This window comes from Ictidomys tridecemlineatus, unplaced genomic scaffold (assembly GCF_052094955.1).
Source record: "Ictidomys tridecemlineatus isolate mIctTri1 unplaced genomic scaffold, mIctTri1.hap1 Scaffold_113, whole genome shotgun sequence".
In the NCBI taxonomy this organism is placed as follows: Eukaryota; Metazoa; Chordata; class Mammalia; order Rodentia; family Sciuridae; genus Ictidomys; species Ictidomys tridecemlineatus.
The window spans coordinates 592,689-619,037 of record NW_027521053.1 but is presented as its reverse complement, the minus strand read 5'-3'; the positions used below and the strand labels follow the sequence as shown (position 1 = coordinate 619,037).

Sequence of the window (26,349 nt, the reverse complement as noted above, 5' to 3'; positions counted from 1 at the left end):
GTAGATGTTAAAACATTTGTGGTACTTTATTGAAAAATGTTGGTGATGTCTCCCATTAATTAAACCTATACCTTGCAAGAATCATGGTTTAATTATGAGACTTGCGACCATAAAAAAGAATACCCTTGGTTTCTTTTATGTGTGTACACAGTCCATCAGAGCATCTAGTGAGGTGTAGCTCAGTGCAGGAGAGAGGTGTGTGTACCCATCTGTGATCCAGTCGCCTTGTGCATGACACATGTTCCTAAGTTTGCAAAATTTAACCTGCATACTATAAAGCCAACTGATACCCTGAAGAGATTACATAGGGCCCTTGCTGACTCAGGGTTGGCAAAAGATCAGTTCACGTTGTGAGAACACTTTATGCATTCTCACTTTGATTCTAGAAGGATGAGTTAAAAGTATGTGAAACCTCTTTCTATTCAGAAATGTGGAAGAATTTCCTAAATAAGCTTTGAAAAAGCAGCAAAGGGGTACAGTTGTTTCTAGTGCAGAGCAAATTGAAAAGTGGTAGCTCAATGCATCTATTCCCTCAGATCCAATGTTGATATCTTTAAGGAAAAAAATCATAAGAGTGAAACCAAAAGTATTGGAAGTTTATTTTGAAAATACTCCTGGTGCATTATAAAAGGGTCTCTGTTCACCTGTTACACACATGACACATTCATATGAAGCGCTCTTGCTATGTATAAAATGCAGAAAATGTTTAAAATGTGTCCATCATTTTCATTACACCCTTGAAGCAAGTTTGTCTTCTACAAGGTGCAGTCCATGACAGTTTTCCATATTGCACATGCAATTTAACTAACTTCATTAGCACTACCTGTAGCAAACACGATCCTAGTGAATTATAGATCTGTGTGGGACAGAGGGACTTTGCTGTGGAATTAAGCTTGACAAGGTCATTCTCATAAAATATCTGGCTATATATTCTTTTTTGCATTTAATGCCTATTCAATATATTCTGAAGGTGCTATTCCTGGTGTTACCAAGAGTCCATAAGGAAGGGAAGGGGGAGTAAGAGCTTGACCGTGTACTTGGGAAGCACACCCATGGCTACACACCCCCTAGGTCTTGGCTTGTTTTGTATTGAAGAAAGGACTAAAAAAAATTTTTTTTAAAATCATGAATGACTTTTAAAGACAGTGGAGTTGTTGTCATTCATGGGACTTACAATGATCACATTCTTCCTGTACCTAAGAATCAAAAGGGGCTCAGAAATCGGTAGGCTTCCTCTTCCTGCATGCTAGCTGCCAGGGCGAGGTCGCCCTCCTTAAAGTGTATTTATGGAGTTGCGATGCCTTAAAGGCCCAGTTTTTGAGCATCAGAGACCGGGCTCGATGCCTTCAGCTGGATTTCAAGGTGAGCGAACCCGAGACCCCGGCACCGATAGCTTGAGGTCACACGTCAAATGCCGCGACCTTGGGCTCTGTCTGAAGATGGGCCCCTGGAGAAGAAGGATGGGCGGCCATGTCCCGACCTCAGGCTGCGCCGGGTCCTCTCCACGGGGGTACAGGGCAGCTACGGTCACGCCTCAAGGTCGGCTGCGTTCTATTAAAATATTTGTCTCTGTATAAATTAATTTATTGGTGCCTACACAGCTCGCCCCTCTCCTCCGCTGGACTTTGTGAACTAGGAACCAGAGAAGGCCTGGCCTATGGCTTCTCCCTGCGGCCGCCCTGCCTGGGCAGAGCCAGCCCGGCGGGTCACCGACCGTTGGTGATGATGACCAAGGCTCCCAGGTAGTGCGGCTGGGGCGCGCCAGGCGGGAGGCGGCGCTGGGGCCTGCGTGCCGGGGCCGCCGCGCGCCGGCCGCCGCCTCAGGGGCTCTGGGGCCGCAGACGAGGCCGGGCGCGGTGGGCGCTGCGCCCCCCAGCGGCCTGCGCCGGGCCAGCACGCGGTGGTAGTTGAGCAGCACGAAGGGCAGCTGCGCGGGCGCGCCCCAGGGCTCGGGGGCCGGCGGCGCGCAGCACTCGGGCGCCGAGCGGGCCAGCGCCAGCCGCGTCCCGTCGCTGGCGGCTTGGCGGGCGGCCTTGGCCTGGCCCAGCGCGGGCTCCTCCCGGTAGTGGCCGCAGCTCGGGAAGCTCGGCGGCGGCGGCGGCGGGGGCGCGGTGTCCTTGCCAAACGTGCGCGCAGCAGCGGGCGCTGTGGGGACAGGCGATACGTTAGATGCTGGCATCCAGGGAGGGAAAGGCCTGCCCCAAGCAACGCCACCCCTGGGCCACCCGCGCCCAACCCTCGGGCTGCCACCGTCCTTCTTGCGTGCATTCCAGGCGCGCATTGTACAACCACAAGGGACAATTGCAAATGTCCTGCGAGCTGTGTTAAAAAACAGGTGTGATTCGTGTGGACTAATGTACCTAATGCAACATACCAGGGAACGTCGATGGTGACCCAGATTAAAAACTGTTTATTCTTTGGTGGGGAAGAGGGTTCTTTCTTGAACAGCACTGGCCGCTTTTCCATGTCCATAGATGGCCTTGCCGGCTAATGCCACCTTATTGAACAACAGGGGTCTAGAGGCTACCAAGGGCCCTCCAGTCTACCCTTGTTTTTGCTTATCCCTGGAGAGGCGCTATTATGATCCTGCTGAGAGGATCATAATTAAACCAGCCTTCTCAATTACATGCCTGACATCAATTAGCAATCTGGGCTTTTTACTTTATGAGGACCTTTGTCTTCCTTTAATACCCAAATGATTAGGAAGTTGATCCAAATTGCCTCAAATTAACATCTTTGGTGTCCCCCCTCCCACCAAGCTTATGATATGTAGGTAGTTATTAACCTCCTTCACTTTTAAAATATCAATAAAAATCAAATTCTGTGTATCATATCAATAAAATATGATATCAATAAAATATCAATAAAAATCAAATTCTGTGTATCATATCAATACTGAACCCCAAAGAAAAAACAATTATTTTTAAGTCCATCTCAAGTGAGTAATATTGTCAACTATTGTCAAAACCCTTCACTTTGTTTTTCTTGGCTTTGTGAAGGACCCGGTGACCAGGGGGTACTGGGAATACAAATCTGAGGAATATCTGGTTCTTAGGACAGGCCCAGGCCCAAGACAGGGTGGCAGGCCCTGATGGCCGATGTGGTCCTTTTTAAATTGTCTACTTTTGAAAACATTTCCTCATGATCATCAAGAAGGTTAGATTTCTCCCATGAAATCTCAGGTTGGTATGAAATCTATCACCCTCCTGGGCACATCATCTACATTTACTGCTATCCTAGTAACAGCCACAGGACATTCACACCATCTTGGTCTATAGTCTGAGCCTCAGTCAGGTCTGGGTGGATCAGGTATACATCTCCTGTAGCTAACCCTCAGTCCCCACCTTCCACCCTCTTCTTGGGGTTGGTCCAGTAAGTCAAAGGAGTTGGCCGGTGTCCTGAGCAACTGGTGGCACTCCACTAAGGACTGCTTACCTGCCATCAGGGGGAGAAGGCTAAGAAAGCCACTCTGATCTTTGTTGTGGTTTGAACTGGCAAGTCAAGACAGACACATCACATGGCTTATGATCCCATCTGACTGATGAAGAGACTGAGGCCTGGAGAGTTTGTTATTGTTCTAGATCTGGTGAGTGGCACATTTGTCCCTGAGCCCATGGGTTATCACTACTCCTTTTCTGCACTTTGAAAGCAGCATGAGAAGGAAATTGGAAGCCTCTTTGTCTCTCAAGATCATTTTGGGGTAAAGTGAAAAATAATCATGTAAAACAACAGACCTATTGATCCCCAGCCCAGCAAAACAAGAATAAGTAATAAATAAATTACTGGAACTGGGGGTTCTCAAAACCTGGGAGGGGGTTTGGAAATCACAGGCCTCCCTGTGGAGTGGAGGATGCCGAATTTATATGGAGTCTGAATGTTCAGAACCCTGTCCCCTTTATAGTGCCACTGGTGTGCACGAGGCACAGGTGACTTTCTCTCTTGTGAAGCACAGGAGAGCAGGGAAGCTGTACTTAGGAGCAGAGAAGGGCAAGGTTTACCCAAATCCCGAGGACTCCGTTTCTGTCTGCCCCCACCACCACCTACCGCCACAGCCCCCAGCTGTTCCCAGTCCTCCCCTTGGTGTCCCCACCTGCCAACAGGACCCACCTTCATAGTTTGGCACGAGGCTGTGCCGGGCAGTGTTCATGGGCGGTTCGGAAAGGTTCTTAGCTGGAGACAGGTTGCTAGGCACTAGGGGGTTGGCATAATGCCACTGGCATTCGCCGCTGGCTGGCAGTGTGCTCAGGAGAAAGCATGCCACCTCACATGAGGATCCCTGGGGCTGCCCGAACTTGGCTGGCAACATTGGCTTTTTACCGCTGAAGACATGCGAGTCCAGAGGGAAGTGTCCCTAATGGTAGGAGAAGGGCAGGCTGTAGGATGGCGGGTACAGAAGGTCACTGCCTTCTGAATGGAGTTGCTGTTCTGGGGGAGCCGAGGCATTGACGGGGGGACTGGCTCTCCAGCTTCCCAGCTGGCCACATTCCAGTTTGTCCATTTGGAAGGAGTTGTATTGCTGCATGGAAAGAAGATGGATGGAGGCCAGCCGAGGGGCTGTGGGTAAGCCATATCCCTGCCCCATGCCAAGGTGGGCCTTCCCCAGTGACCCACCCTCTGGATGGAAAGAGACCCCCACCCCAAATGCACATGGACGCTTGTTATATCTGACAGAACACCAAGTGCTTTCAAAGGGGGAGGAGAGGGAGCACACTTGTAACCCAGCTGCTTGGGAGGCTGAAGCAGGAGGATCACAAGTTTGAGGCCAGCCTCAGAGACTTAGTGAGACCCTGTCTCAATGTAAAAAGGGCCGGAGATGCAGCTCAGGTGTATAGTGCCCCTGAGTTCTATCCTAAAACTAAAAAAATAAATAAGGGCTTTCATTTTTAAAAAAATATTATGAAAACATGACACATGTGATGTGCTTCTAACCCCTATTTACATGGAGTCTAACAGGCTCATGTGCCCTCCCAGTGGTCTTCTAGTTCCTATTCTTGACAAGTCCACCTGGATGTCAGCTGTCCCCAGGTTATGTCACCACCCTGTGGGCAGGACATCCTTGGGGACCCGCTCCATTCTGTAGAGATATCCAGCTACATGTTCAGAGGGCCGTCACTCCTTAGCATACCCAGGGTGTCCCAAGCCCCTGGAACAGACGTCAGCTGCATCCCGTACCACGGTGGGTTACCTGTGGGGGGTAAGGGTATGTCCTCAGCTTTGTCTTCATGTTTGTGTTTTTGGGTTTAGCTAATTTCCTAGTTTCTTGTGAGGTAGACAAGGTGGTCCTCCAGGAGTCCTGGGACTTAGAAGTGGAGACCTGGTCCAGTGACAGCTGAAGTTCCTTGTATTCGATGTCCCTGGAAAGGGAGAGCAGGCCTGTCATGAGGAGGAGTGGTGGAGGAAGAGTGGCTTCCCTGGCTCTGTCCCCTGAGTTATTTCCTTCTCCAAATTCCTCGGATCCTCTCACTGAGCTTGGGTGTGGGTGGCATTTGAGGACAGGACAGCTCAATCTTGTCATAAAAGCTGCCTGAAGCCCCAAGAGGGTGACCCAGGAATGCTGGCAAGATTAGTGCTATTTGGCAGGAATCGAGGGAGGTCAGAAGAGCCCTCTCCAATCCCATACAACCCAAACACAATTCCTGGGGACATCCTGGGCCACTAAGGCTGTCAAGGCAAAAGGGAGGGCCAAAGTGCCACTAATCACATCATCTCATCCCTGGTGCACATCTGTGACCCAGCTGATTCCCGTTGAGCACCCGGGAAGCGGGAGTGAGGGGCCCTGTAAGGGCCGGGAGCCTGGAGTTGGCCTTGTCGGCTTTCACACCAGAGGCTCCTGACAGCTGCAGCATCCTGGCAGCCAACTCAGCATCCTGTTCCTGGAAGGAGAGGCGGCCCTCCACGTCCAGCCAACACCTTGGTGCCCGAGAATAATAACTAGGCCGAATCATTTCTCCCTTACAGTTTTGCCGGGACCACTGTGCAGCTAACACACAGAGACCCAGCGGTCGCTCTGCGCAGAACCTGGAACCTAACTCCTCGTTGCCTTTTTTCCCCTTCCACTTTTGGGATCAAACCCAGGGCTTTTTGCAGGCTAGGCAAGTGCTCTGCACTCTCGGCCCCACCACTGCATTTAGAACACAAATGAGGACTCTTTTCTGGGGTGCTGGGGGACCATGAGTGCATCGAGTACAGGACTAAGCCTGGGGTCAAGGTGGTTTAATACACAATAGCTTTGGTGGGCAGAGTGACTCATGTTCAATTGCTTCCAATGGCCTTAAATGTATTTGCAACTGAACTTGACCTTTGGGAGTTTTCAGTATTCTCTGTCATTTGCAACAGGCTATATGGATAGATGATGGGAAATGAGAGATTTCCTCTGTCCCAAATCGTAGAAGCATTCAAGATGATCCAGGTTTGTGGACATGGATTATGTGAGCTTGTATTCCTGATCCAGATGTGCACTTCTTTGTACCCTGTTCAAGGTGGGGCCTTCCCCCAACCCCCCACCTGGGCTCTGTGCTGGGATCTGAGTCCCCCCCCAGCACTCACTCCTCTCTGCTGAGCGTGGGAAAATCTGGACCCTCCCCCCAAACTGGACTCTTATTTTGTTCAAATAAAAACAAAACAGGAGACAAATGAAGAGTTTTGGAAAGAGACAGAGCCTTAGGTGACACTTTTGGAGCGATGCAATGAGTGACAGGAGGAAGAGCAAGGGGAGGAACAATAGGGCTGACTTACATGAGGACATAATTGATACTCACGATGCAGTGGGGCTAGGACGAGCGGCTGTTGTGCATGACGGTGGCGTAGCTCTGCACCCACACCCAGCCGCCCAGCTTGGACAGCAGCCGGTAGTACTTGGTGGTGACCTGGCCCTTCACCAACACTGCAAGCACAGGGTGACGAGTCCACGGGCCCCACTCTGGGATGCCACCCCACCAAGGACCTGCATCCTGGGCCTTGGGGCCAAGGACCCCTCTGAACTTGATGGAAGAGTCAGGCACGCTTACACACACACTCACACCCAGATGCTGCCTGCAACCTCAAGGAATCCACTAAAACCCCCGAGTGAACAGCACTGTTCCACTGCAGGGAACAGCCCCTTGGCAACTCGGTACCTGGCAGGGCAGAAACATCCATCTGCTTTTTTAGAATCCAACATGTCACAATTATGTCTTAATCCCCCCAATCTTTAATGGTAGAGAGGGTGAGTGATGTAGTTATTTAAACAAAATAAAGTAACTGCAGGGCACTGGGCTAGGAGTCAAATGTTGCTGATACCCAGACACTGTGTATTCACAGCGAAATCGCTTGCTACTCTGTTGCCATTAAATTTTTTTTCCCAATTACCCACTTTCTTGGGGCCAATTCATTTCCTGTGTTGCTCGGGTAGCAAAGTCCTCTGCTTGGTGACAGAGTTCCTGAAAATTGGGCCTGTGGGCCCATCTTCTATGCATGGGTGCAAACCTCAGTGCTGAGCAGCTCACCCAAAGCCTCAGTGGACCCACAAACTGTGACTCTCCCTTATAGCTCTCAAGGAGGCCCATGGAGGCGGCCTGGAGGGGGAGGCAAGCGCCAGAAGCTGTGTGTGGGAAATGGAAAGAGTAAAGCTCCGCCCCATCTGTCCACCCCCAGCTCCAGAACATTCTTGTTTCTCAAGGTACGCCTAGCACCAGGCCCCCAACTAGCAGCCGCCTGAGCAGAGATCTGGGGAAGAGACCAAAGGGGCTAAGTCTGTGACTGTACTGGCTATCAGCACCACCTCATTCGGCTGTGGTATTGTACCAACAAGACAAAGCCCCCCTTTCATCCCCACCCAAACATTCCCCCGGCTCTCCCTGCCATTTGTGCTTTCTGTCCACTTTAACACCCACATCAAAATATTTTGGTGCAGAAGGAAAAAATGCTACAAATATAGTCAAGGAATTATTAACCTTAATATATAAAGAGTTACTGCCAATTTATAACACTCAGACCCTGAAAGCAATACAAGGGAAAGACATTAACAAACAATTCACCAAAGAAGAAACACAAATGGGCAAAGTAATGAACATGTGTTCAACTCACTGAACTGACTCATAGAGAGCCCATCCATCAAATCAGCACAGTGTAGGACTCCCTCTATCCCAAGTGTCCAGAAGAGGCAAGTCCACAGAGACAGAGAGAAGATTTGCAGATGCCAGGGGCTGAAGGGGGAGGGGGATTGGGAAAGAATGGTAACAGGACTGGGCTGCTTCTGGAGACCTTGAAAATATTCCAGAATTAGAAAAAAGTTATGGCAGCACAACACTCACCAAAAACCACGGAAATGGTTAAAAAGGTGAGTTTATCTAAAGGAGAGAAAAAAAAAGAAATAGCAACAGGCAATCTGGCTAATCTCTGGAGAAGGTGTTCCCTGTGCTGATGGAAGGGAGTCGGCCTGATCCTTTGGGAAAGCAATGTGGTGGCTCATCCCCTTCCAGGTTTCTACTTCCAAGAATGGATCCAATGGAAATAAATTATGAGCAATGTAAACACAGACTAATGTACAAAGAGATTCGATTTGCTTAAAACAGAAGAAGAAAGTTTTGGGGAGATTTACCTGCCCAACAATGAGGGACAGGGTAAATAAGTTATGGAGTACTATGCAGCCACTGAAACAGCGATTCGTAAGAATTTGTGGTACAGTGGGAAATGCAGATGACATAGTGTTAAGACGAGATTCAGGAGTGCACAGAGCAGAACCCTGATCATAAAAGAATGAGCTCACATGCGTTTGCACACGAACCAACGGTGTTCTTGGACCAGCTACTGACCCTCTTGTGACTCAGTTTCCTCGTTTATAAAAGAAGGATAACCCTAGCCCTATGTCATATGGTTGTTGGGAGGATGAGGCCCTCCGTGTGAAGATTTCTGCCGTGGCGGACACAGATGACAGGATCAGTACCTGCTCACTTGTCTCTGACTGGTAAAACCACAGGTAATTTGCATTTTCCTCATTTCAGCTTTTCTTCATTTGCTAGATTTTCAACAAGAAGGAGGTGTGAGTTTTAGAAATACAGGGCCACATCCATCAGGGCCACATCCTAAGGACAGTCCTGCTGTGTAACAGCCATCCCATCCCCTTGGAGAGGCAGCTTCCTCTGGGATGTTGTAGAGACCTACTCTTTCTATCCAGAATCAACATGGCAGGGGCAAAATCAGTGCTGATGAGTGTAGGCAGAGGCAGGATTGAGAGAAACTTTGTAGCGCTTCTCCTCTGGGGGCTTGCTTTTTAAGCAATAATAACCCCAAATGAACTAACAAAAATCCCCAAGGTTTCTATGTCCAGCTCTTTCCAAATGCCTTGCCTTGTTTACTCTATTACCACAAACTGTAGCTGAGGACACATGGAACTGTGGGAGGAAGAATTAGTGGACTCCAGAAGGTTCTCTTAGCCATCTCTGGGGTGAGCCGATTTGTTGATGGCTCCCATATAACCAAGAGATGCCATCTAAACAAACTGGAGTCCCAGACTCTTCTTTCTTTAACAGAAATGCTTGCTGGTCTCCTGGACTTTAAAATCTATGCCTAAACCGGTCACAGTGGTGAACACCTGTAACTCCTGTGGCTCAGGAGGCTGAAGCAGGAGTTCAAAGCCAGCCTCAGTAACTTAGTGAGGCCCAAAACAACTTAGTGAGATCCTGTCTCTAAATAAAATACAAAAAAGGGCTGGGGATGTGGCTCAGTGAGTTAGTGCCTCTGGGTTCAATCTTCAGTACAGAAAACAAAAAAATCCATGAGTAGCAGTGCCTGTAAAGCACCATGGGAATACGACCTGAGCTTTTCTTATCTCTGATCTTATACTTTACTTCCTCTTATTTCTTACAACACTCCAAAAAACTATTCGTAACCATGTCAAGCTGGATAAAATGAAGCCAGCTTATCCTGCATATTTTAAGAATCAAATTACAGAAATTGCTGAGACCTGATTATCTCGGACCTTCCCCAACTATCATTTTTGTCTAATTCTTGACTCTGCTATGATCAGGCTAGATACAGAGACCAATCAACCAAATATTTGGTTTTTTTGATTTTTTTTTTTTGCTTCCCTATGACCCATGGCAATAGTCAACACATCAATCCAAATCGAAATCCTAGACACTTAGTCACAACATTCCTTGGTGTGCATCAATTCTCCCTCCAGTCTGTCATCCTTGATTAGCTGCCTGAAATGATCCCAGGCTGCAGAACTATAAAGTAAATCCCTTCTTGTGGTGGTGGTGGACGAGGAGTTCCCTCAACCATGAGTCCCGAGGGCAGAAGCCCGCGCTGCACCCCTCGGTGTGTGGCATCTCCAACACCACCATCGGCAACGTCCTGGATTCTGCGTGATCCACGCTTAGATGAAAGCCCCTAGTTCTGTTTTTTTTTTCCCACCCATGCTGGGATAGAAATTCTAATTCCATAAATATACTGTCCAGAGAAACAGGCAGCCTTCCTGGTCCTTCTAGAATTCCTCCTGCAGGTCTGGGCATACTTCTATTCTGTTTTAGATTTTTTTTTCTTTTACTCCTCTTTACCTCCCAGTATCAGGGATTGGACCCAGGCGTGTTCTATAACTGAGCTATATGCTTGGCCCTTTCTATATTTTTAATTTGAGACTTGCCATTGATAAGTTGCCCTCCTGCCTTAGTCTCCAAAGGAGCAGGGATTGCAGGCTGCACCACCTCACCAACATTTATATATATATTTATATGTGTGTGTGTGTGTGTGTGTGTGTGTGTGTTGTAGAGGGACTTTTACTTATTTATTTATTTTTATGTGGTGCTGAGGATCGAACCCACTGCCTCGCACATGTGCTAGGCAAGTGCTCTGCAACTGAGCCACCACCTCAGCACGCCATCTCTGTTTTACATTTTAAGGGTAGAAAAGGATGCTGCAATGCCTGTCCTGGATTGCATGGGCAGTGTCTCCCCCAAAAGAGATAGATATTGGATCCTAATCCTTACAACCAGGGATGTGTGAAAGAGTCTTTGCAGATGTGAGCAAGTGACAGATCTCAAGACAAGGTCCGTGGGCCCCACTTCCAACAGCAGGTGTCCCTATAAGACACGCAGAGGAGACACCATGTGAAGATGAGGCCAACTGGAGTGATGTGGCCCCAACCAAGGGACACGTGAGGCCACCCAAAACTGAGGATGATGGAAGGCCCTCCCCTGGAGCCTCTGGAGGGAGCTTGGCTCTGCGGTTCTTTGACTTCCGACTTCTAGCCTCCAGAACGGAGAGACAATACCTTCCTGTTGTTTCAGGCTACCCAGTTTGTGGTAATTTGTTACAGCAGCTGCAGGAAACGAATCCCTTTCCCTGCTGGGAAAAAATGGTACAAGCAGTCCCTGTGCCCTCCATGGGACTCCTCTACCAGATGGGACTCCAGAGATTATGTAGCTGGTGATGAAACCCATCTTTTGGGACTGGGTCTCCATTTCCCAGTACAATCTCCCCCACCACCAACACTACACCTGCTAGTTGGGAGGTAGATGGACCAGGAAGAAGACATGCCAACCCAGGGGAGAGAGGAGTCTCCTAGGGAAGAGCAAGAAGGCCCTTGCCACTAGCAGCCTCTTGATCTTGCCCTTCTCCGTTTTCAGAACCATGGGTTTCATAAACCTGTGTTCTTTATAAATCACCCCACCTGTGGTATTTGGTTGCTGTTTTTTTAAAGAGAGAGAGTTTTTTTTTTTATTTTTTATTTTTTTAGTTTTCGGAGGACACAACATCTTTGTTTGTATGTGGTGCTGAGGATGGAACCCGCAAGCGCGCTGCCGCTTGAACCACATCCCCAGCCCAGACTCTGCCACTTTCTATTGCCTTATACTAACTTCCCCACTCCTGCTACGTGCCTGGCCCCCTAAGCATCTGAGTTTATGACTACCATGTGTCCTTCAGAGAGTGTTCTTCTCGGCTCTATACAAGTTACTCTAATGTCCTATAATTTTGTCATAACAGTTCTGCTTAAAATTTTGTAAACTACACATTCAGGCCCCAAAGCCTTTCTGGGACATGGCCTGCATTCTCTTCTGTCATTTCGGCTTGGGGGCCTACCAAAAGAGGTGAAATTCTCAGTCCTGTGGAAGGTCATGATTCTTCTGAACCATGGACACAGAAGCCCACCAGGTGTCCCTCGACACCTATCATCAGGTGCGCAGACACGGAGCCCTCCCCACCGGCCTGTCAGGGTGTCTGGGGGAGCGGGGCCTCTCTGGTCTGAAGCCAGATGACTGCATCGTGCCTGGGGTCCCCAGGCACTCCACAGCCCCACAGGAGTGAGGTGGGGGGGTGGGAAGGCCACAGTCTCTCCTGTGAGGTCTTCACTTGTGGTCATGGAAGGTTCTGAGGTAGACCTGGCACAGCCTCACTTGGAGACCTTCCCTGGGACACCAGGCCCACTTGCCACTGTGGCCCACAGAAGCCCCCCTGGGCTGCGGTGCCACTCACACTGACCCCAGAGGCCTCCCGACAGCAGTGCCAGGCTCTGCTTTTGCTCACACTTGCCTTTCTGGAAGGCTGTGAGTTATTTTTCTTGGGGACCACGATTCTGCAGACCCCATGGACTCTCAATAAAGAACATCTTTAAAAAATGTGTGAAAACCAGCTGACTATGGCCCTCGTGTCCAGTCAGGCCTCTGCAGCCATCTGTGGAGGATGGAGCGGGAGCAGAAGAGGCTGCCAATGTCCCTGTGTTCCTAAGAGAGCCAGCAGGCCAGCTCTAGCTGATCAGAGCAAAGGACTCAAGTGCAGGGTCGGCAGTAGCCATGATGCAGCTCTGGGTGGAGCATGGGAGGGCAGGAGGCTAGAATAGCAGGCCAGCCTGGGGGCCTCCTCTCGGGCCAGGCCCCTGAGCCCTAGCACCGTGTGACAAGACTGAAAAATCACATTGCACAGTTACGCCTTCAGCCTTCTCAGGCTTCTCACATGCTCCCCAAGCCGCCCAGCCAGCTGGACTGAGGCAGCCCAGCCCACGACATGGGTGAGAAGCAGGAGGGATCGGGTCCCCTGCCATGAGGTTCCCTGTGGAAGGCCTCACCCTACTACCTCAGAGCATGTGACTGTGCTGGGGGACAGGCCCTCAAAGAGGTGATTACAGAGGCCTGGGGTCACATCATTCATGTGACTGGCATCTTTGCAAGAAGAGGAGATGGGGTCCACAGATGCACACGGGGACGTCCATGTGAGGGCACAGGGCAAGACGCTACTTACAAGCCAAGGAGAGGGGCCCAGAAGGAACCAACCCTGCCGATACCCTGATCCTGGACTTCCCAACTAAGAATTGTGGAAAAATAAGTGTCTGTCACTTAGGCCACCTCGTCGGCAAGTTTTGTCATGGCCACCCTCGCAATCTCTCCCAGTCCCCATGAGGTGAAGGGAAGAAAGGACCTGGGTCCCTGGGTGGGCTCTATGGGGCCAGCAGCTGGACACATGGCCCCAGGAGGAGAGGTGGCAGCCGCTGGCATCCAGCCGGAGTGCAGAGAACTGGCCTGTGTGGGGGCTCCCTCAGCCCTCAAGCAGGAGCTGGACTGGAGGACGTTGCAGCTGGCCAACAGGGTCCCAGGCAAGGAAGGCAGAGAGGTGACGGTGCCCCTGAGAGAGGTGTGGCCCCACCAAACAGAGTGAAGTCGAGAGCCAGGGCTGGCAGGAGAGGGGAACTGGTGCAGGGCCAGTGCCTGGACTGCGTTACACAGCCCCAGATGGTGGCCAGGGGACGTGGGAGCTAAGGAGGGGCTGGGGGAGGCTGACCTGGGCAACAGACGGTGGCCACTCCCGCTGCCTGCCTGCTCTCCCTCCTCAGGCCCTGCCCTGAGATCAGTCCTCAGGCAATGACTGTCAAGGGCTGGAATCTAACTACCTGGGCTTTCTCTCCCTGTGGGCTCCATAATTCTGTGGCAGGGGCCATACAGTCTCCAGAGTCCCGGGGACTGAGCACGAACCGCCCATGCAGTAGCCCATAGAGGCAGACTCTTCCTCCCTGCTCATTTCCCTCTCCCCACCCATGTTTCAGTTCAACTAAACAACTGCCCCTGTACTCCAAGCTCAGCGTCTGTAACTGGAGTTTAAGGAAATATAACAGGTGCATCTGGACCCAGGGATGGAGAGCTGGGACCAGGAGGCCTGGCGCTGGCCTTTCTGCCCCAGTTCTCGGCCTGGGGAAGAAAGGGGAGCCTCTGGGACCACACACTGAGGAGGTTTTGAAGTTGCCAAAGTGTCACATCATGAAGTCCCAACCCCACCACCCCGGCTGCTGGCCATGTGTCCTTATTTTATCTGATGAGTCTGGCCTGGGAAAGGAGGGGGTTAGGGCTTGGATCTGGAATGACCCCCAAAGTCTCTTGGTGAAAGCCTGGTTCCCACCACAGCAAGGTTCAGAGGCGGGGCTTTAGGCAGTGAGTGGATCCCGGGGACCCTGACCTCAACAGTGGATCAGCCCAGGGACCAGTCAATTGATGGGTGAATGGAGCCATTGGAAGAGGCGCTCACTGGGCAGGGGTTTGCCTGTCCCCGGCCCTTCCTCTCTTTCTTCCTCTGCAGCTTCCTAGCTCCCATGAGGGGAGGGCTTTCCTCGGCCACGCCTTTCCTTCATGACATTTCTGCCTTCAGGCCAGCTGCCTGTGGCTACATCCTCTGACACGCTGAGCCAGAAGAGATCTTTCCTCCTCTAAGTGCCCTTGTCAGGTATTTTGGTCACAGTGACAGACACTGAGGGTAAACTGCCAGGTTGGGGTCATGGCTGCCCTGAGGGCTGGTGCTGCCCAGGCACAGGGCCTGTCTCGATGTGGAAGTGAGGCGTGAATTCGGGGCCGGCTCCCGGCACTCTGCTGGGTGAACGCCTGGACTCCTTGATGCCAGCCCCTCTATGCACCAGGACACCCTGGCAGAGGGGAGGCTGGGCAGTCACCGGGGCTCACAGTGGGTCCCACCATGTTTGCCCTCCCCGAGCCCGGGAAGAGGGTTGCTGTCCCCTGGTCTCTGCGAGAGCTGCTCCACCGTAAGAGCCCTGGAACGGTCACCGTCATGGCCACGATGGCCTTTTCTGGTTTTCTTTGATTTGCCCATTCTGGCCCTGGCCAGGGTCACATGACTAGCGTCACTGGGACCTTCATGATTTTTCAAAACACAAATCCTCTTACCTTCTCTCAGGGAAAGGGGTTCCATCTCCAGCACCACAAATAAAATAAAAATTTTAAAAGTGAGGACTTTCAACGCCACCAGTTCTCTCTCCCCAGGCTCGGAGGCCTCATGGGCAGCGTCCAGCCACACTCTGAGCAACTCTCTCCCGTGCAGCTCAATGCTGCAGCAGAAGCTCCCAGCATGCTCCTCCCCAGGAGCCCGTGGGATGGCTGCCCCCTTGGCAGAACCACTTCCAGCTCCTCAGGGGTGAGGCTCTCCTACGGACTCCATCCAGATGATAAGCTGTTGCTTCCCTACCCACCTTGGTCTCAGGAGTAACAGGGATGCTTATGAGATTGTGATTTGAAAGAAAGAAAGAAAGGAAGGAAGGTACGGATGAAGGAAAGAAGGGAGGAAGGATGGTTCACAACCTGAGTCTTCATGTGCACACGGGAGCAAGGAGTCTGTCCAGCTGAAAGTCCTGATTGCCACAGCCTCTGCCTGTGGTGACTCAGGGAGGAGAAAACAGCAGCCACACCCGAGTGATGCCATGTTCTATGTTGCACAATGTGGCTGCAGACTTAGCTGCCCGGGGACCTGCCGCCCACATCCGACAAGATACCAGCACTTGTCCTCTAACATCTCTTAGTTAACCCAGCAAAGTGAGAATAAAGGATGAGTCCTCTGGGTCCCTCTGCAGGAGACTGAGCTCCTCTGACCAACTGTATGTACCCACTAAACAGCAGCAGGAGGAGGAGGTGTTCCACTCCATCCAAATTATTCTTTGCTTCATTTGGACTCTCGGAGTGTCACTTTGATAGTGATACTTCGGTGACTGGAGCATCCCCTCTGAAACATGCAGATATCCCCAAATCACCTCCATTGGCCGATCAAACACTATTCTGTTCACTCACTCCAAGCTGATTTCTATCGTGGAACATGAGCATCACCAGCAGGGTCGGGGTTCAGCAACTGGACTTGCTTAGGTTTGACTCCTAGATCTGCCACCTCCCTGATGAGTGACCATAGGCAAGTGGCTCTACCTCACTGGACCTCAGCATCCTCAACAGTAGAAAGAGAAGCATGCACATGAGACTCCCCCTCACTGGGTTAGTAATCTTCTTAATCCCTTAAACCAGTCCCTGACCACAGTTAAGTGCTCAGGGGTCAATTCTTCTCTGGTTATTGCCATTATTCATAGCTGATGTGCAGACTTCATAGTGAAGCTGGATTCCAAGTCCACAATCTGGAATCCAGGCAATTCCCCAACACCCTGCACCTGCCAGCTTTATGAGCAGGTTCTGGAGAGGATGCTCAAGAACTGGCACCTGTGAGTAAGCCCCTCTGAGGCTTCAGGCTCCTATGGACACTGTGCCAGGCAAGGGATGCCCCCTCCCCGGCCAGCTGCCTCCCAGGCCCAGGTGGTACTACTCACGGAGGTGGTGCGCATAGTCTCAACCGTGCACATGATGGTACAGCGTCTTCTCAATCTGGTCCTGTGGCTCGTAGCCTGTAAGCTCGGTCACCCTGGGGGAGGACGGCAGCTCCGTGAGTCACTCTGCTCTGCAGATTGCCTTTCATTTAAACTAATATTGGTTTTGCCAACTAATCAAGTGCTAAAAGGCTCAGGGGGGAAATGTTGATTTTGGAAACTGAGAGTGATCTTTTTTACAAGAAGCAAATCTTTGAAGTCTCGCCCAGTGCAGGATGTAGCACTATTTATGAGCAGGAATGTTCTGAAACCCCTGGCTCAAAGTGTGTTTGGGATGGCTTAGGACTGCGGGCTTTTTCAGGGGTGAGCTTATCTGAGGGCACATAGGAGTGAACTTTGATACCGACATGGGGAGGAAGAGGCTATGATGAGAGCAATCCTCTGTTTCATGCAGAGATCACGTTTTGCATTTTGTGGACGGGCACTTGGGTTGCTTAAATCTCCACTCCATGCTGGACACTCCTAATGGACACAGTTGATCTCTGGGACCCTGCAGTTGAGTGATTCCTACTAATGGGAATTATGGAAAATTGCAGATGTTTAAGCCTCATATCACTAGAAGATTATCTCAGACCACCCAGGAGTAGTGGAACATCTGAGGATATTGTGACTAGAGGGAAGACCCAAAGCTCTCCATATAAATGGGAGCCTCTATCCAGTGCCTGTGGGACTCCACCCCTCTTTATTCCGTCAAGCCCTGGGCAGATTAATTTCCAATTCCAGCACTTTGAAGAACAGTAGCTGTCAGCATCCGAGACCACCTCTGCACTGACGGCCTGGGGTGGCTCTGTCTGTAGGTGAAACTGTGTGTGGCAATGGTTGGGTTCCCCAGCTGCAGCCCCCGAGCTGGGAGCTGTGCCTTTAGAGGGGGTGGCCCTAAGCCAGTGTTGCGGTGACAGATATGCAGAGACAGATGAAAAAGGAGAACAGGAAGAGATTTCAAAGGCTGTGAGACTATGGTGAGAATCAGTCCTGGGGGCAGCAGTGAGGAGGGAGAACCCAGGAAGGCCAGGGCACCCGGGAGGGCCTGGGCTAGGGACCTACTAGCCAGGATATGAAATATGTAAAATATGAGCTGCAAATTAAACTGGGCAATGACCTCATGACCATTCTTGAGCCCGCTTCCCCTTATGCTGAGCTCTGCTGGGGCTTTGGGTGGTAAATCTCTGGAAGCCTCTGGGTTCCCAGGAGGGGCTCCCAATTTGTTGTGCACATCCCCATGGTGTTCCTACAAGGTGGGAAAGGAATGGGGCTTGAGGCAGAGACTTTACTGCCTCCAGTCCGGTCATTCAGGGTTCAAGGGACTTGTCTAAGGGCCACCTAGAACTTCAAGCCCCATCGGAGTCAAACTCCATGGCAGGAAATTGAGATGTCTGGCTTCCCTCCAAAACAAAAACAGACATCTCCACAGCCTCCTCGACGTCAAATTATAGAACAAGGGCCCTGAATGTGTAAATGAATCAGAAACACATGTATTGAGTTTCTCATCAAAGTACATACTGGCTTTAAAAATTAAAGAAAAGGGGAAGGGCTTGGCAAGATGCCCTCTTGGTTTTTTCCAAACCTCTAGTGTCTGAAGACCTGTCACAAGGATCTGCCAAACCCCAAACATCGCTGGGTTCACCCATCCTTAGCAAAAGCTCCAGCTGCAGTTTCAAAATGAAGTGCCACAAACCCCTAGGTACCTAATGTCAGGTTATGCTGAGTTCAGTTTTGCCTGAGACCATCCTGGGTAGCATGCCAGAGGGCCCCCTGAAGCCTACCATCCTTGCTCTTGTGACTTGGAGCCACTGGGCCTCTGGCCAAGCCCTTGCTGTGGCTCCTGGGGTTTGGACCAGAAGCTGACACCTCCACCCAGCCTGGCCACTGCTGTCCCCCCAGTACTGGGCCAGCCCAAGCCACTATGCCCTGGCCCAGAGGCCTTTCAAAAACCATAGGAACTGCAAACAAAGCAAGACCACAGTGACCATGAGGGATTCTCCAGTGCTCTTTGGCCCCTGAAGCCCTCCTCCGTGAAGGAGTTTAGAAAAGCCTTAGGCTTTACTAGAAGCTTCCTGATACTTAGCAGGAAGTATTTCAGGGCTTAGGTGGGAACAGGAAGTCTCCTTTGAGTTTGTTTTTCTTTGGGGGGGGGAGGGGTACTGGGGATTGAACTCAAGGGCACTTGACCACTGAGCCACATCCCCAGCCCAATTTTTTTGTGTTTTATTTAGAGAAAAGGTCTCATGGAGTTGCTTATCACCTCACTAAATTGCTGAGGCTGGTTTTGAACTCACGATCCTCTTGCCTCTGCCTCCAGAGCCACTGGGATTAGAGGTGTGCTCCACTGCACCCAGCCTTTGAGATCTTTACCCTTTTTCTCTAGTTTCTCCAGGGGTGCAGTTCTTACAGGGAGGTTCACAGGCCCTCACTGGTACCCCATGGCCGTATCTGAGGAACAGGAAGCAGCCTGTCTTGCAGCTAACCACCTGCACCCTTTGCTGGAAGACCCTCTGCATTTCACAGTGGTGTGGGCTGAACAACTTGAAAAGACTCCACATCTTCCCTCTGGGACTCCCCTTCTTTCCTCTTCTAGAGAATTCACTGGATATCAGGGCAGTTTTTGTTTGTTTGTTTGTTTTTAATTGTCTGAGAAATATTAGGAGGCAAAACAAGGGAGAAAGTAGTTGGATTCTCCCTAGTTCCCTTGGTAATGACCTTGGACAGCCAATTTCCAGCCTGCTTTCAGAAGTGATTCCTAAGTTGGGAAAAAAGTCTCCTATAACTGCATAGCCCACTGCAGGAGGCAGCTGGCCTGGCCTCCTCCCCATAGGGGCTCCTTCTGCAGGGCAGGAAAAGAGCATTTGTCACCCTTGGGCCACCCTCAAAGGTATCAACAGCTCCCCCAAAGAGTTCTAGTTGCCCTTGGCTTGCAGTTTCTGTGACAATAATGGTGACTCTCTAACACCACCTCTAGCTGCTCCTCTGTCTTGGATGGTTCTGAGATACAATCATGGTAAGCTCAAGTCATTTCTGTCTCTACCTCCTGCCCCTACCTAGTTGTGTCTTTTAAAAGTAAAAAAGTAAGAATAACAAGTAGTAGCCAGGCACAGTAGTTCACACTTGTAATCACAACTACTCAGACAGCTGAGGCAGGAGGATTTCTTGAACTTCTGGTTCAAGGTCAGCCTGAACAACATAAAAAGACCCTGTTTCAACAAAAAAATGGGGGGAATATAATCAGTAAATCCTAGCTTCAGGACACACAGGAACCAAAATGGATATATCCCCTCTCCTAGAAATCTCAGCCACATATGCCAAGTTAAAAGAAGGATATGACAGCTCATTCCTGCCTGCACAGTCCAGGAATCTATGGGATGAAAACAAGGTGGCCTTGCAGGCAACTGAGGCTCTGGGTTTGCAGCTGAGGCTCTGAGTTTTCTGTTTCTCATCTCTCATCTAATTTCATCCTTCTCTAGTCTTGTGATAGCCAGTGCATGGACAGGTCTCTCATTTTGCAGATAAGAAAATGGAAGAGGCCCCACAAGCCAAATCCTCAAGACCATACATGAGCAAAAACATCTCATTATCCCCCACAAAAATACAGTTATTACTTGCAAAAATAAATTTTAGTTAAAAAAATAATAAAAAATACAAAGACTTTGAGGCCAGCAGCCTGCCCTTGGAGAGACCTGAGGCCTCTCTAGCACAGCCTCCAGAGACAAGAATTGGTATGCCTCTGCCTCACTCACGCTCCCTTCCCCCAGCCCAGACACAGGCCGGGCACTGGCTGAGCTCTGGTCAAGTGTTCCCCCAGGGAAGGTGACCTCTCTGCTCCCAGCATCCAATCTGCCATGGCTGTGGGGGATCTGAGGGCTTCTCACCCTGCTCAGTGTGGAAACCCATTGGTTTTAAAATCCTACCAGCTTGGTGGAGAGACGAGACATAATTCTGATGTTGTGGGCCTTCAGAAAAGGATAACTTGTGCCCATAACACATATTCCCATTCCAAACTCCGCTGAAATGATTCAAATATAACTTCATTAATTAAAATAAGTCCCAGAAATCCAAAGCTGAATTAATTCTTTCCGTTCATAACTAGATTTCACTAAATCCCTTTCTAATCCACATTCTTAGTAGGACTTATTCCTTGTTATAGTTTGGCTTAACATCGCGGAGCTCTGGGGCCAATTTCTATCATCGGTTTCTTCCAGAATGTCACAGCAGTGTTGTTGGCAGGTGCCACAACTCACCTGGAATCCAGGAATATCAGCTTCAGATCGAGGCTGGCCCTGAACATGAACATGTTACTGTGCAGCTTGATCTCTGTGATGGCACTGGGAGGCAGGGACTGGCCCACCACCACCAACCCCACGATCTGGTAACAGGAGTCGTACAGGGTCATGTCCTGCATGTACTGCCTGATCTTCAAGTAGCCGCTGCAGTGGGTGACCTGGGGGAGAAGAGGGCACGTCAGCTGGCCGTGGCGCCCACTCCTCCTGACTCCTTTCATGGAACGTCCCCAACCCAGGTTCTACCGAGAATGTGGCCAATAGGCTGACAGATGCCTTTGTTAGCAGACAGTGTCACAGTAAAATATAAGGGCTGTCTTATTCTGTCAACCCTGAGTAAGGAATGTCACAAATTAGGACTCTCTGACATAGGATGAGTTTATATGTAAGGAACCCACTGAGAGTCGTGCTTAGAGAACACAGCAAGACCTCCTTGGAAGACAGCCATTTGTTTCACTAATGCTCGCTTCAGTAATTAAAATGCTTCCCACCTTCCTTTGGGACTGAATTTGACCTCTGCCTCACCTGACATGCTCCTACACTCCAGTAAATTAAGAATCCTTTCAATAGATTTTTTAAATCTTCATTTTTATGTCTTTTAATTTCATGTATTTTAATTCAAGATCTTAATAATCAACAAGTCAGAGTGGCTATCTAAAAGCCTTCCAGTTAGAGCCAAAGACCATGTAGGCAAGAACGCACCAAGTTCAAACAGGAACCTCTATACCACCTGGAGCCTGATGAGTAGAAGCATTTATGCCAGTTAAAGTCGGTAACAGGCTGGGGCATAGCTCTGCAAGGTATAGTTTGTTGGCCTGCACGAGACTCTGGGATCCAGGATGGCAAAAACATATTAAGTCAGTAAAATCATGCTGGAATCACAATCATCGTAACTGCAGTGGTACAGACTAACATCCTTAGCCTTCAAGTTCTCTGTTCAAAAACCCTTTCTCTAGGCTCCCTCAAGGTATTCATCATCTGTAGAGCTAGAAGAAATCTCCAAATCCTTGTAGTCTATTCTCCCATTTTACTGAGCAGGGAAGTGAGGACAAGATGGACAGGTGATGTTCTGCTGCAGATTAGACAGCTGGAACGTCAATAAGCAGCAGAAACAAGTCAAGAGCCAAGTCTCCTGAAGAATGTCTCTGGGAGAGGCCGGGCTGGTGGCTGCCCATCCTGGCCCAATGCAGCTTAGATCCTGGGACAATTAAAAACCAAGGGAGCAGGGGTTGGGGGAGCAGCTCAGTGGTAGAGCTCTTGCCTCTTGGTGGCAGGTGCTGGGCTCCATCCCTTTTATGGCAAAAATAAAATAAAACAGAACAAATGAGGGGGTCGAGGTCCAAGGGAAGATCTCAGAGTGGGATGGCTGAGGAGGGCCAAGGGGAAGTGTCAGCCTGGAATGGGGAAGGCACTGGGAGGAGCTGAGGGGAAGGAAGACCCTGGGAGGGGCTGGGAGAGGCTTGGTAGGGGTGTTCCAGAAAGAGAGGACAAAGACACAGATGCCTCCTCTTCTCCCCACTCTCCTCCCTCCTCTTCAAAGGAACAAATGTTTCTAGAAAATCTTCCTAGCTGTCTCCAACTGCAGAGTGACTGATGGCTGTGGCCTCTCAGGGAGGACAGCAGAGAGGATCCTGGAGGCAGTGGGGAGCTCAGAGAGAGGACGGAGGGTAACAGGCTCCTGGCGCACAGCAGACTTCCTTAACCCACGTCAGCTATCTCTGACATTGTGGAACAACATTGCCAGCCGGCTCTGCAGGTCACCTGCTCCTAGACGCTGGAATTAGCCAGAACAAGCGACCTGTCTGGAAGACAAGTCTAACCTGAGCCACAGCCACTTCTGGTCTCATGGGACGAAAGCCAGCCCGGCTGGAATATCCCTCTAAAGCGCCAGCCCTTCCATGGGCCTCAGAAGCAGCCATGGGCCAGTCACTGGAGACCTTTGCCCTGGTGGGAATGATATGTTCGGTTCCCGAGGCTTCCCTTCTGCAGACATCCTTGAGTGTGAGGCGGAATACCAAGTACCCAGTGCAGAACACGACCAGCTCTCCGTCCCCCCAGGGGGGGATACCTTGTATCCACTGCACTTCAGGCCCATGTTTCTTTTTGCCAGGACACACTTCATTCGGAGGAAGAAGGACCTCTCTATCTCTATCTCGTACTCTGAAAGCAGGAGCGAGGTTCCATGGGCCATGGTCCCACCTGCTTCCCATCTCCCCACACACAGCGCCATGAAATTCCCAGGGCCACAGTCAGAGGCCTGCTCCTCTGTGCCCGACCCTGACTCTGAGAACTTGCTAAGGTCTGGGTGAGGAAGGGAGAGACTGGCCCTGTCCTGGTGTGGCTTCCACAGGCCCCAAAAGAGAGCAGCTCAAATCTCAGCCACAGCCTGGAGGCCAGCCTGGAGTCAAGGGCTGGGCCTGGCAGAGCTCCACCGGCCACCATCACCTCCTAGAGGCCACAGAGTGGCTTGGCATCGGGAGAACTTCCTGGCAGACTTGGGGTGGGTGCCTGAGATACCGTGAAGGCCCAGAAGAGTCTGACTCCCCTCAGGTAGCAGATTCTAAGTGTCAGTCACAGCGTAGGCTCTTTCCCTGGCAGAGGGGGCCAGCCACTCATACCTCCTGCACTGTGGGGGCTGGGTGCCGAGAACCACCATGGCCAGAGCAAAGCTTTGGCCCTCATTTCTGGCCCTGGAAGGAGCAACCCTTGTCTCCACCTCCCCAGGGAACCCCTCACAGCTTAGCTAAGCCAGACCTTTCTTTCCTTTCTTTGAAAGGCCCTGTGCATAAAGAGTTCTCACTCTTGCAAACATACAGGAGTCTTCCTCGGCTTTAAAGGACACCAGCCCTCAGAGACAGCAATAGAGAAAGGCCACACCTCTGAGTGAGGGGCTGTCACTCCACTCTAAATAGACATTTGTTGGAGGTTAATAAGTTTATCTATTTATTTATTTTGTAAATAAATACAAGGCCCTCACACATGCTAGGCAAGTCTCTAGCACTGTGCTACATTCCCAACCCTTTTCCATTTTGAAACAGGGTTTCACTAAGTTGCTGAGGCTGCCCTTAAACTTGTGATCCTCCTGCCTCAGCCTCCTGAGAGGCTGAGATTACAGGCATGCACCATTCTGCCTGGTGATAAATTTATCATTAAAAAAGGATTGGGCCGGGCATGGAGGCGCATACCTGTAATCCCAGTGGTTTTGGAGGCTGAGGCAGGAGAATTGTGAGTTCAAAGCCAGCCTCAGCAACTGTGATACATTAAGCAACTCAGTGAGACCCTGTCTCTAAATAAAATACAAAATAGGGCTGAGATGTGGCTCAGTGGTCGAGTGCCCCTAGGTTCAATCTCCAGTACCAAAAAAAAAAAAAGGCTGGAGTGGAGCAAGGTCCTCCTCCACTGTCCCTGAAGGCACTGCCTCATGGAAGTTTGGGAATCAACTCAGAGGCCTCCTTGGTTCCCCCAGCTGGACAGGCTATGTGCTTTACCCACAGTCCTCCTGTCTGAACCAGACAGATGTCACTGAGGTGTGGAAGCTCACGTCTCAAAAGTACCACCTGGTCTTACTCATCTGGGGGGAGGGCGCACTTCTCACACATTTCACCATAAAACAATGGGGTTCCATCCAGGCAGAAAATCTGTGAGAGAGAAGAGCACCGTGTGCTCGGGAGCCTTCCCTGCACCCCTGGGCTGGCGCTGCAGGGAGTCAGCATGGGACCCTAGGCCCCCAGCTTGTTGCCTCTCCTCTAGGACTGCTCTCCACCTCAGCCTCAAACCCCACAGAAACAGGAGTAGACGGGCCTCATGTCCCCCCAGCTTCACTTACTTTCATTCCTTCACCACTTTTCCAGAGGCTACAACACAGGAAGGGGAACATGAAACCCAGGGCAGCAGCAGAAGGCCACTGCCAAGCAGGGGGCACCCTGTGCGGTGTTTTAAGCAACAACATGGTGTTCTGAGGAATTTTCTAGGACTCCTGCTGTCTGTGTCCAGCTTTGAAAACACACCAGAGTGGAAAGATTAGTCATTGTTGTTGGGAATGACTCTCAGCATCATTTTTTCATGTTGATTTAGACGCCATCCCATCCCAACGACTATCACAGGCTGTAGTTATAGTCGGGCCTCGTCTTGTCTTAGAAGCTGGTACACCAGACTATCTCCTTGGAAAGGAACAGCGAGATCAACTGTTGCTGGACAACTGAGCATGCGCTTCTGTGGTCCCTCCTCCAAGCCTGAGGGTAATCTTCCCCAGGAGGGAGCAATAAGAATGAAAGCCATATTTCTCCTCCATGGCTAAATGTCCTCACCACTTTGAAGTCTTTTATTTGCATTTTGTTCCACTGGGGAATTGGGGCCCCATTGGGTACTATATTCTAAGGCATAAGTGAGACCCATTAGCCTGCTGGTCTCTCTGAGCTGTCCACGAAGTTAAAAGGCCGGGGTGCTGGAAAACTTCTGTATCTTCCCAGCATTTGTTCTAATTTTGTGATGCCCAGGGCATCTTAACTAATTTGTGCTATGGCAAAAAAAACCCCAGACCCCTGCTCAGAGTAACACTTTTAAATGCATAAAATAAAATGCATATAGTTACAAAACAAACCAACTATGTAGGAAAGTAGTTATCCCAGTATTTAAACACATAGTGGCACACCCTGAACATGGATGTAAGTGTGCTATTTTATCACTACATTAAAAAACAAGGTTCAGTGGTGGGTCTCATGACTTCCAGAATTTTGCAGTAGCCACGAGCATAAATGATATGTTGAAATGTCCACCATGGCTACAAGGTAACATGAAAATAGCAAAGCCACTGTCCTCCTGCTCTCAGGATGGTTTACAGTCTGTGGTCATAGCAAAGGAACTGCTGTCACCCAGGGGAATTTCAGGTGTAGTTTCCCCCAGGCAGTTTCACAGCCCCCTGGGCTGTATCCTCAGAAGCTGCAGCCCAGGTCTAAACCTGTGAGGCTGCAACCTGCAATTCTAAATCACGAACACCTTCGTCCCCAGCAGCTCTGAATAGTCTTTGGCAGTAATGGGGGCTGGTTTAAATAATCTGGTTTAAAAGACAGAGGCCAAAATGCACCTCCCACTTGATGGGGCCAAGTGTTGCCCTGGTAACCCCTAGACATTGGCAGGTGTAGGAAGCCAAGCCCTGGGTCATAGTTAAGAACTTGGCCTTGTTTACTTTCACCTGAAGGAACTACCTTGGAGCAGGTGATGGTGAAGAGGCAGGTGAGCGGCGAGGACAGCCGTCATCTCGTCGTGGTCAGATGGATGGATGTACTCATAAATACTGTTGCCTCTGAGCTCCACCTGCAGGGGTGGGAGGAACAGAAATGTCACCATCTCTCCAGGGTTGGCACCAGGGGAAAGTGCAGGGTGTGCCACATGCTCACACCCTGCTGGGGTCAGGACTGGAGTCTGCCCACGACCCACACCTGTGTCAAACATGGAACCTTTGCCTCC

General features: G+C 50.4%; 1 pseudogene; it reads right to left on the bottom strand.

Annotated features, from left to right (window-relative positions):
* Positions 1–575: 575 nt before the first annotated feature.
* LOC144372525 (single-minded homolog 2-like) lies at positions 576–26,334 on the bottom strand (annotated as a pseudogene).
* Positions 26,335–26,349: the final 15 nt, after the last annotated feature.